We start from the raw sequence: 12,095 nt of genomic DNA, 5'->3' as shown, positions 1-12,095 counted from the left end.
AGAGTTAAAATAGAGGAAGATGGGATATTGTTCACTAACATATAACTACAATCTCATTCCAACTTATGTCATTTTATTCATGTTAAATTGTGAATGTGTTGTGTATGATAGGTCTTTAATATATGTTGTGTTTTTCTAAATGATTGTCTCTCCCTGCTAACTTTTGTCCACACCACAGAAAAAACTAGAAATATGATTAATTGCGGCATCGAGGGTCGGGCTATTTGCATTAGACTTTCAATGTAAACAATGCCTTCAGGCCCAAATTGCACTCCTCATAGAAAACTATTCTCGAGGGGCCACGATATATTTCCACTAGATGAATACATTAAGGGAAGTCAGAGACAACGGTGCCTAAAAAATGCCATAACTACATGATGATGAAAAATATTAGGAACACCTAAAGTACCATCCATAGTCACTAGCCACATATATATCGATGGTGCACTTTCCCCCCCAGCACGATAACATACTAGAAACTATTTCCCATTTTATTACATCAATTATAGGAATTTTAAGCGTACAGACGGTGGGAACCAACACCATATTGTTCTTGACATGAAATTTGAATGTGGCAGAAATTTAGTGCATTCTATTATATGTTCGGTTTTTCTGTAGGAATGCATTGGCAAGTTTCAATGGAGAGTCTCAGTTCTGTCAAGTTATGAATGGTGATATGCTTGTTTTAGTGAATTAGGTGTGTAAAACAACATGAAGTGAGTTAGACAAGCATAGTTTAAGAATTTTAAACTAAAAATTTAAGACAGGGGGCATACTATGCCATCAAAGGGTGATTGATAATGACAAACCTTGTTTCAATCACAACTGCCATTCTCAAAGTGTTGCAGGGAGAAAGTTCAGATGGCCACAATATATATTCAGGCTGCTATTAATATCCATTCACTAGTGGATCTGCCTCAGCAATGCTTCTTCGTTTGTGGTGACTTCCTGTAGTTTTTTAATATGTTCCTTTGTGTTGTGTTTTCCTCAAGTTTGGTGGCCAGACAGTAATCAGAACCATAAATGCAGCAATCTCACAAGCCAGAGTCCTCTCCAGTCTGTTATTCCTGGCTGTAGTTGTTCCAATTACCCAGGTTTGGTGTGATATTTTATTATGTGCCAATTATCTCACCTGCACTGAGTGCAATTCTTCTTCTCTGGTAACTTTTAGCCTGAGTAAATATTCTTTCAGACATGGTTCTGAACCATGAGCATGCCTAGCCTGGCACTGTGAGTTGCAGTGGACCAATGATTTTCTTGGAGCTTTTCACACAGTCCAGTCCAGTCACGGTAAGATGCTGTACACTGTGACCGCTGCATTCACGGCATCTCATTGGGCTACGTCTGGTTTTTTTCCCATGTAAGGATGTACAGGTCTATGGTTGTCTTCACAAGGCAAGATTATTTCCTATGCATATGCCCAGCCACTGACTTGTTATCATCAGACGGCCACTAGGTGCACATTGTGCGAGTTATGAGCTAATTAAATTAAGTTGTATTCATGAAATATCATTAATATATAACTGTGAAGTGGACGTGGAATTATTAATAAGTATAATGCAAGATAGACCCATTTTGTGGAACAAAAGTATTAAAGACTACAAATCTAGAAATTGACAGTAGCTACTAGGAGGGATCTGATTCTCTGGGTGAGAAAGAAAGACAAATCTGGCAATTTTAAATTTTATTACTTTGTTTTAACATTGTTTAAGATTACATTAAAAAAAAAAAAAGCAAAGCATTGTTATACTTTTGAAAGTTGCCATGGAAGAGACCCATGTTCACTCAAAAAGTAATCAGCAAATGTATTTTTAACATTGTTAGCTTCAGTTTCTGCTCGTACTGATTGTGCACATTTAATATTCTGCATACCAGTTATTATCAAGGTATCTTTAAAATTATAACCATCTCTTTCTCTTATAAAATTATGGACACTGCAAGCTGAGAGTAGTGGAATTAATTAATCCATTTATTACTTAAAATTCTGAAGGCACATTCCACACACTCATACCTTCTTCTGCTTAAGTGACAGTTGAATACTCTTTTTTTGTATTTAACACTTTTCCACCAAATGAGCACATTAAATTTTTATGTAGACAGAATGCCTTATCACCCAAAAGAACATACAGAACATTTGGTTTTGTAGTACTGGGCAATGGCTTTGACTCAGATAGATGTAATAAATTTTAGAAGTACCTTTAAAAAAAAATAGCTGAATCACAATCTGTTTGCCCAATATCCACAAAAGTAAATATATATTCAGAATCTGCAACTGGCATCACCACAATTGAAAAGTAACCTTTGTAGTTAAAAAAACAAAGAACAGCTTTCTTCTAGTATTATTATCCTTATATGCTTCCTGTCAATTGCACACACCAATACAGTGTGGAAAATTAGCTTTATTTTTTTTTCCATCCTTTCTTTCTTTCTTTTCAAACCCTGCTATAGTTGCCTCCAACTTTTCTAAAGATGGATTCAGTATACATTCTTCTTGTAACATTGTCCACATGTTAGTATGCACACAGTTTACGATCTCAAATATTGTAAATATTCCTAGCATATAGGTGTAACGTAAATCTGTAAAATGTAGTTACTACTTGCTAAATACCTACAACAAAAAACATAAGTCTATTAATTAGCAAGTTTTATCACATTAAATTTCAACCAATTTTGGATCCAAGACTTAAACAGATTTAATCTGTTTCAAGGAAAGAAGTAGACAAATGTAAAAGATAGCTGGATGAAATTGCTAAGAAAAATAGATGAACAATCTGGGAAAGGTGCAAAAGCTACAATGAAAGACGTTTACCACGAACAATTAATTTTTTTAAAAAAAATAACCATTTCAAAAGAGACAGAATCCAATTTAGCAATTAATGAATAAGAATCAAATGGATTGGAGATAGCTCACATCAAAGTACTCGCTCAGCAAAAGAAGGGATTTCAGAAACTGGGAAACAAAATAAGAAGCAAAAGTTAAATGAAGTTGAAAGATGAATATTTAAACACCTTGGAGACTCCAGAAGACCATCACCTTTCATTCTTGAATGGCATTTTGCTATTATTACAAAAATTGAATGAGGATGACACTATATTTTCAAATGGAGGTTCTCCAAGTATTAAGAGATTAAAGACCCCACCTGCTGTGCAACCTCCATATTCATTTCCTCAACTCTTCTTATAAAGTGGTCTCTATCCTTCTCAACTCAATATTTATCCTCAACCAAGCAATACAAATCATCCATCTGCCAGTGGGTCTCTTCTAAATGAAAACTAACCAGGTACAGAAGGACAAACCAACAGCAACAACCAGCGAAATACAAATCTTGCATCCCCAATGTCATATACATTGGAAATGTCCAATCAATCCCTAGGAAGCACTGATTTCAAAACTAACTATTGAATTATGTAAAAATTATACTGAATATTGATTTATTATTAGTTTTATTTAAATCCTCATTTCTTGCTAATTCCTTATAAAACTGCTAAAAAATATATAACTTGCCTGAGAGTAACTGCCAGTTTTTCTACAGGAGAAATGGACCCTCTCATTTTAGAATTTTGACAAAGTAAACTGTTATATAAATGGCACAGTAGTTCATCAAATGTTGATGTAGACATTTGAAATTAAAATAAACTGACTCGTCCTGCCTTAGCTTATCAAATAATGTAACAAATGCTGTCACTATACTTCTTTCATAATTTAGTGGATGTATCCAATGAATTCGTTGTCTTTTTTTTTTTTTTTTCTCCTTTGATACATAAATAAAGATAAAGGACATGCCTTATTTGATCCATTGCACTCCACAGTGACTTGACAGCAGCACGTTAACAACTGTGGAATTGTTATGTCTGGCTGCTATTTATGTTCCCGGTAGAAAACCGTGACTCCCACAGTGCAGAACTGCAACATGTGAAACTAACTTAACATTCATTTTCTGGCCTTGAGAACTGCCTGTCCTCATCTGGCCTCTCCGTAAACCTGGATAAATCAGCACAAGTTGTCTACTCCCTGAAACCAGATCCAACTAATCTTTAGATCACTGTTGGGGGGTAAAACCAATCCAAATGGGCTTATCTACACAGACCATGTGGTTATGTTTGACAGCAAGCTCACCTTCATAACCATCTAGATACCCTACTACAATCACAGTTTGCAAAGCTTAGCTAGCTCTTAAAAACACAACTTCTCTACATCAAGGATATCTTCACAGTACAGAACTTCATTAGCAATCCTCTACAGCAGTGAAATCTTGGCCTCTATTGCTCCTATGAATGTAAAAAAAATCTACTCCTTGGAATTCTGGCTGCTTAAATGGGCAAGAACAAAACTTTGCCTCCATCCCAACAATGCACCATGCTTATTGCTCAACAGCTTCACCTGAGTAGGTTACTTACAACTATTTTGAAGAGGAGAATCCTCTTCCCAATGTTATTTATTTTATTTGTTATTTGGTTTTTAGGAGCATTAGCAACTAAGGCCATATTGCTCGGGGATATGTGGTGGTCATTCCCTGACCTTTCCGCATCCTCCGTATTTGGTGGTGATGGGCTCGAACCCCGGTCTAATCAAGAAGCGTGTGCTACGGACTGCTGCTCCTTCCCACCTGGCTACAGAGGCACCTCCTCTTCCCAATGAAAATGTTTGTCGGCACTATCTCAGGGCCAAACGTGGGAGCAATGTTCATGGCAGGTGTCACCACCTGACTGAGGTCAAAACTCTGCATAACAGATAAATTCATACCAAAACAACTTCGCATTATTCTGGAGCTCAACTGAGATCCCAAAAGATTCTTCATGGATTAAGACCCTTCAGTCTGTCACAACTTTAATCCTGGAAGTCTAGCACTTAGTGTGACTAACTCTTTGAAAATTTTCTGCCATCATATTATTGCATAAATTCTTAACCATTTTACTTATTTGCTTATTATCTATTAACCTACCTTTTATTGTTACCCATGGCCTCCTTGGACATGAAGGACTTGTACAACAGCGCTGTTTATTTTTCTCTAGTCGTAAAAGAGTATTTATTTATATTTGGTATTTATGTTGGTGCCATATTGCTCACCAAGGTATACATACCATCACTGATCTGTTGGCAGAACTATATACCATTATCAGTGCTGCCATGGCAGTGGAGTCTAAAAACACTTTTAGGGTAACACCTGTATATATATATGATTATTTATTCATAAACCCACATTAAGTTCCATATATTTTTCTAATCCTCACAGTCTTAGAACTGAAAATTGAAAAACTTCTAGGAATATATTTTGTATGTACATTGGAAGTGTACCATTTCAACTCAAAACATCCTGGCAGGCTACCTGTACTAGAAAATTTTCAATGTGAAATAGTACTACCAAAATGGAAACCCCTGTTTAAATTATAATTCTCTACAGAGTTTGGTTTATGTAATGCATTTAGTAAAGCAGTTTTAACTAGCAAGCTGACTTAATCCGCAGAAAGGACAGGATGCACAACCATATATACATCTAACAGTATATTTCCATTGCATAAAACCAAACTCTGCATTTTAAACCACAGAATTCTCATTTTGTTCATTATGCAGTACTCTTTCACAATTAAAACTTTCTACTACATACCATAGGACACCACAATGTTTGGTGTTAAAATGGCACAGTTCCAATATGTGCATAGAGTCTTAAGTTTTTCAGGTCAGGGATTTTTTTTTTTCTTTTTTTTTTTTTACCCTCCAGTTACAAGCCAGCAGGGGATTAAAAAAAATATGCATCTACTTCAAATGAATAATATGAAAATAATAAAAGGAGTTTACCTCAATATAGTACGCAGAACACTTCCGTATGATACTCTCCAGAAATTAAAACGAAAAACTTACATTAGAGTAACAAATAGTTTAAAAAATAATTAAACACAATTAAAAATTGTGATCACAGGAATGAAAATTCATTCCTGTGATCATGACATACGGTCGAAAAGCGTTATCAGCTTCAGGAAGGAAAATCGTTTTGCAATTTTTTTCATTAAATTCTTTTAATTAATTTTCTTATTTTTAATTATGTTAAATTGAGTTTTATTGTGTTAAATTGATTTTTAATTATTTTTTAAACTATTTGTTACTCTAATGTAAGTTTTTCGTTTTGATTTCTGAAGAGTATCATACGGAAGTGTTCTGTGTACTATATTGAGGTAAACTCCTCTTATTATTTTACAAATATTGATTCAACGTAGAACGTATTGAGCATTACAGCTCTGGTTCATACAATTCAAATGAATAATAAAATAACCCTGTAGATTCCTGCCCAAATTGCACAACACTACACAATTAGCCAAAATTCTATGTGCAAGAGAATTAACTAACAGAAGCTAGTAAACTTTTGGAGTTACCCTTAAGACAAATTCTTAGGAAAGGGAGAAAAGATCACTTGTCATACCTACTATTCATAAGCCAAATTTTCATCATTACTTCTGGAACAGAGACAGGTACATTGCAGTAGAGGTCCTATGCTAGAAATTTAGAGTAATAAACTATACACACACAAGCAAAGAATATTTAAAAAAAAAAAAAAAAAATCCTAATTTCATGATCCAATTTGAGAAGGGCATTATGTGAGAATGCACAACTTTAACTTGACACTAAATTTAATTTAAAATTTATTGTATAGAAAATTAAATAAGTTAGTTAAGTAGGAGTACTGAAAATTGGTTTATTCAAAGGTGGTTGCAAAGACTATTGTAGTTTTCAGAAATATAAAAAAAAAAAAATAGTAGAAAGCTCTTTAAAGAAATTTTCAAACATAAAAAAAAAAAAAAAAAACCCCAGTGAATTCTCAAACGTTAGTATATAAATAAAACATCTATTCATGATATTTCAAAATTTGGCATTACTGTGAACAGAAAGAACACGAAAGGGCTATTTACTCGAGAATTTTATGGTGAGTGAGGGTGGGGAAGGAATGCTTTTACAAAGACAGACAAAGCTGCATTGCAATTCATGTAAAGATTTTAAAATGGCAAAGAATAAAAAAATAAACTTGCCGCTCCATGTTATTATGCATGCAAATATAAATTTACCAAAATATAACTACACAGACAGCGACATTTAATGAGCTTCCTTTTAAGTGTGAAATGGTATTCTACACTTTGAAATGTTCAATACTTGCAAGAAAACTTTGTGAGCCATTTTATGGTAGGTGTTATTAGAGAGAATAAAATGTGATGACATGTAAGGCAAATGTGGATAGTTGTAGCTGCATTCACAACCCATGGTAACATACTGCAAGCCTGCTGAATGTACAAACCTGCAGAGCCAGAGCTACCAGATGGCTACATGTGAAGAGGTTCCAGAACTGAAGCCCTCTCACTCTCTGTCAAAGTGAGAGTAGAGGAGAAAATCACTTTTTGTTTTACACATTTTGCCTGTAGCACTTCTACCATTATCGTACAATACCTGTACAGTGCTTTGAAACCAGAGATCAAATGACTGCATAGTGTGAAACTAGTCTGTACTGGACTTGTAAAGCAACTTCCAGGGATAATGTAGGGTAAAGGTGTTATTTGGGCCATATTTTTTATCCAATTATCTCATAGCATGGTTGCCTGCCAAGCTGCTACAAGTGTATCTGCAACCACTTTTAGAAGACTGTTCAGTGGATCTATGGCAGTGAATCCACAGCTACAATGGAACGTCTGCCCATTATGGCCATGCTTACCTAGACAGAATTTTTTCAGTGCTGAACATATGTTCACATGGTCCATATGTTCATTAGATCTACCTCCTTGGCTTCTTTTTATGGGTCAGCACATCCATTAAGCTTTTGAAACCATTTCTATGGATGTTGAGAACCGTGAAAACATTTTTTTTGGCACTTGTACAACACGCACAAGTATGCATCTGTGCTACTTGAAGCCATGTCCAGCATTTCTTTATGTACACCATGTTACAGCCACTAATCAAGTTAATAAAACAAATGACTACTGTGTTGTTCCAGTTTCTTTTTTTTTTTTCATTTCTGACAACACTTATAAAATATCACCAGACCTTTTTTGCATATCTCAGGGTGTAGAATACTGTTCCATATTTAAAGAAATAAAAAATCCTGTAATGTACACTTATGCAAAATTAATTAATAGAATAAAGAAGCATAATTCTTTAACCAGTCTTAATAAAATATGTTGCTTTTCAGCATTAGGTCCACAAGCTGGATACTGCAATAACGAACTAGAAGCATAAACTCAAGTCTTTCTTAGGTGTATGACTGATGCCCAACAAAATTAACTTCTGAATTATCCAAAGATACTGGATGCATGTTGCTGACAGTAAAGAATTTCCTAAAGCTCCCCCCCTCCCCCAGAACACAATACTTATGTGCGCTGCATAATTCACAAATGAATCAACATTTTACTCTGCATTTGTGAGGATGTTTATGGCACGGCCAAACATTATTGTGCCAACTTCTAAAACCTTATGTCTACATGTGACATTAACTTAGATGTATGTTTGAGGAATGTACCGATGTAGAAATCAGTTTTAAAATCAGGCAAGTCTCAGAGAGCTGGGGTTTTTTTTTTTTTTTGTTTTAAACACTTTCACAATAAATTCTGTGCTTTCATGACAGCTTGTCTTTAAATAAGATGTGGAATGGATCATTTCCAAAATTTGGTTGAAAACTTTGCATAAAAGCTGTTGATAAAGTCCTCAAGACTGTGTCAGGAAAAGAAAATTTATACGTAAAATGTTGTATTACACAAAATAGCTGTTCCATAAATTTTCACTTATGGGGAAGTGAAAATTCTCAAAGCTACCAAAATGTTGATGTGATTCACCTAGACCTAACATTTGATGTAGTGTGGTGAAAAAAAAGCACAGATCATTTTCTTTTCATGAAGTTACAGTAATAAATTAAAATTTTCTAGGCAAGATTAATTGGAACAACACTGTATCCTGAATTCCTCACAAGACAATCTTTCATTTAGATGACACCACCTCACTTTATGGTATATGGAATTTCCTGATTGGTGAACTGGAAAAGGCAGGCTTATTTTTCTAATTTAAGATTTTACTATGAAGATTTGTTAAAGACATTGAGTAAGAGTCATGAGAAAACTGCCACCAATCAAGTTTGTCATCATGCAAATGCTAAACAACATCTACCAGAAGTTTAGACGCACGTGATATGCTATGTCACAAGAAGGATACGCTATGAAGTTTATTAGTTGTAAGAAACACTTGGACTTTAATATTTTTGTACATAAAAATGTATCACTTGTGTAAATGGATTTATTGATAAAATATGGGGGGGGGGGGAATCCACACAGCACACCAATAATTGAAGCAAGATACCATGCAATGATGGACTATCAAAAAGGTCAATGATGATCATAGCATAATCACTTTTCTTGGGCCGGCAGTGGTCCTGGGGAAACATATGCAGCACAAATTGGCACACTACAAGACTTAACCTTTTACAAAAAGTGCACAGCCCATTAATAACTGTGGCACTCACTAGATATATTGGCTGTTTAAACACAGTTATAATGCACTGCCAACTCTTCTGGCCACCTTAGGACTATATTGGAATATAAAAAGAATTTATTTTACTATAAAGACACACATGGTTATGTGCCCAAGACTACTGTAGAAAAAAGAAACAAAAATATAAAACTAATGCAGCAAATTAATGTAAAATTAGCATTATATTTGGCAATATATGATTCTGCTACCAAAGTACCAACCAAGATACCCTAACATTCAAAATAAAATAAAATCATAAAAATACAGATTTAAAGCAACCATCATCCTCAAAGGAAGAGTGCCAATTCTACAATATATGAAATTAAATAATTTATTTGATGTAATGTAATTTAGTTTAATTTTATTTGCTTAATTATAATTTATTTAATTTCATTATTGTGGAAGTGGCACTCTTCCTTCAGGTGAACATGCAGCTCCTTGGGCTAGGAATTGTACACTATAGTATTTGGGATGAGGTTTCTTTGTTTCTGTATTATTTTCTTGATTTCATTTTATTTTTAATGTTAGAGTATCATGGTACTCAGATAGCAGGATCACATCTCATCAAATATAATCCTAATTGTAGCATTACCCTCCAATTGGCACACCACATTTATAAAATCAGATGTGTGCCTTTTGTACACTACTCACTTCGCAGATTAAAATATGGCAAAAAAAGAATTCAAAATGGTTCACTTCTTTGATGGCATCTTAATTTTCAATCTTTAAGGAGCACAACCAAAAAAAAATTTTTTTAAAACACCCTCCCCACAATGCATTTATGTGCCTTTTCTTTTTAACACCTACATTTGGGTGTTATCTTCACTGTTGGTGAGCAAAACTTAAAGAAACAAAATTTGAAACACCCGTGTGCTTCAGTGATTGTATTTCACAGAGATGCTTAATGTAGACATAAACAATCTCTGGCATCAGTTTGCTTCAAATCAAAGACTGTGCTAGTATGCATCTTTTCTTCTGGATGCTCAAGCACTGCTAATTTTATAATCTTGCTTTAAAATACTTGATAATTATATGCAAGAATTGGCTTCACAAAGCCTAACAAAAACTTTCCTTTTATTTTTTCATTGTCAAACTTCTTTAACAAAAGAATTGATGGTACAGGTTGAAATTCAAATCAGTAATGAGGGAATACTAAAATTCAACTGATCTTTAAGAAATATTTTTATTTTCTAATTTAAGTTGCTTTGGTGTATTTCATATGCCAAAGTGAATGCTCCTATGTTAACTTACTGCATTATTTTCATGGTGTATTAGTGTTCCTTTTTTCTACAATAGTTCATTTTGTGTCCTAATAATTTGTTTAAGGAGCTGAAGCAGATAATCAAGATCAAAGCTGAGAATTAACTAATTTATTTAATTATTATTATTTATTTATTTTTTTTTTCCTTCACCTTTTCCAATTTAGGCTACCATAGCTTAATTTTGTTTTACACTACCTCTTATAACATTTTTGTATTTTATGTATTTTTTTTAATTGTGCCATCATGAGCCAATTAAATTTTAAGTTTATTTTATTAATTACTTATGTATATTTTATTCTAAATATAATTATTTTACAATAATGAGTGTAAATATATTAAATTAAAATAGTGTACAATTTAATTAGGATTATTAGTGTAATACAGGGTAATTTTTATTCATATACAGTCGATTCCGGTTATTTGGGACACATCGGGACTAGTGCATTTTGGCCCGATTAAGCGGCTGCCCCAATTATCCGAAGTTTCACGTAAATAGTTAAAAATACAATTTACCTCCCCCCCTTTACAATTAGTTCACTGTACAATCAAATCACGTTACGACGAACTCAAAATAGTAAAGTACCGTTCACTATACGATGTGCAGTAAGCGCCGGTCATTATGATCACGTTTGTGAATTGAATTTTAATTCTATTAAACAGCGATTCTAATTAGCGAAAATAGGAGGAATATTATCCACAGGCTATAAAAGTAAAGATATATTAAGCACAAATTTACCCTTTATTACCTTACCAATTAAAAAATTAAACGATACGTGAAAATTGGAAGAATATACGTGATAATCGGAATAATTAATACGTACTGTAATATGTACATACTAACTAAACTAGTTGACATTTCTGTTCACTGACATTTGTTGGTGAGGGCTGAAATTTAAAACAGTAAAAAGATAAGCAATCAATAACAAAGAAGAGGGCACACACAAATTGCAAGTAACAACACGCGCAAGTGAGAACGGAGTAACAAATTAGGAAGCTTTAAAAATAGGAATGAAGAGAAGATTCTGAAAATTATTTTTTTTTATATGATTGAAGATTCCATGGAAGTGTAAACACATTTTACCATAATAACCCACAGAATTCCAGCTGCCGGTATTATCGCAAATTCAATAAGATCGAGTTTACTGTCCGTTTATGATAGACTGCACTAACAGAAAAGCCCAATAAACAGGTGACTGCTAATTGTTTTTATTGTTTTATGGTTGTGACCTCCAGAAATCCGACCGAACTACGTGGTACAGTCGGAGAAAATCATAGGGTAATCTCCAGTGCTGAGGTCTCCTGCTCCGATTAAACGGCATTTTGTCCCAATTAAGCGA

The sequence above is a fragment of the Mastigoproctus giganteus genome, chromosome 3 (genome assembly GCF_048544385.1).
Source record: "Mastigoproctus giganteus isolate SK-2022 chromosome 3, ASM4854438v1, whole genome shotgun sequence".
Taxonomy (NCBI): Eukaryota; Metazoa; Arthropoda; class Arachnida; order Uropygi; family Thelyphonidae; genus Mastigoproctus; species Mastigoproctus giganteus.
Note: the sequence above shows the minus strand (reverse complement) of the source record.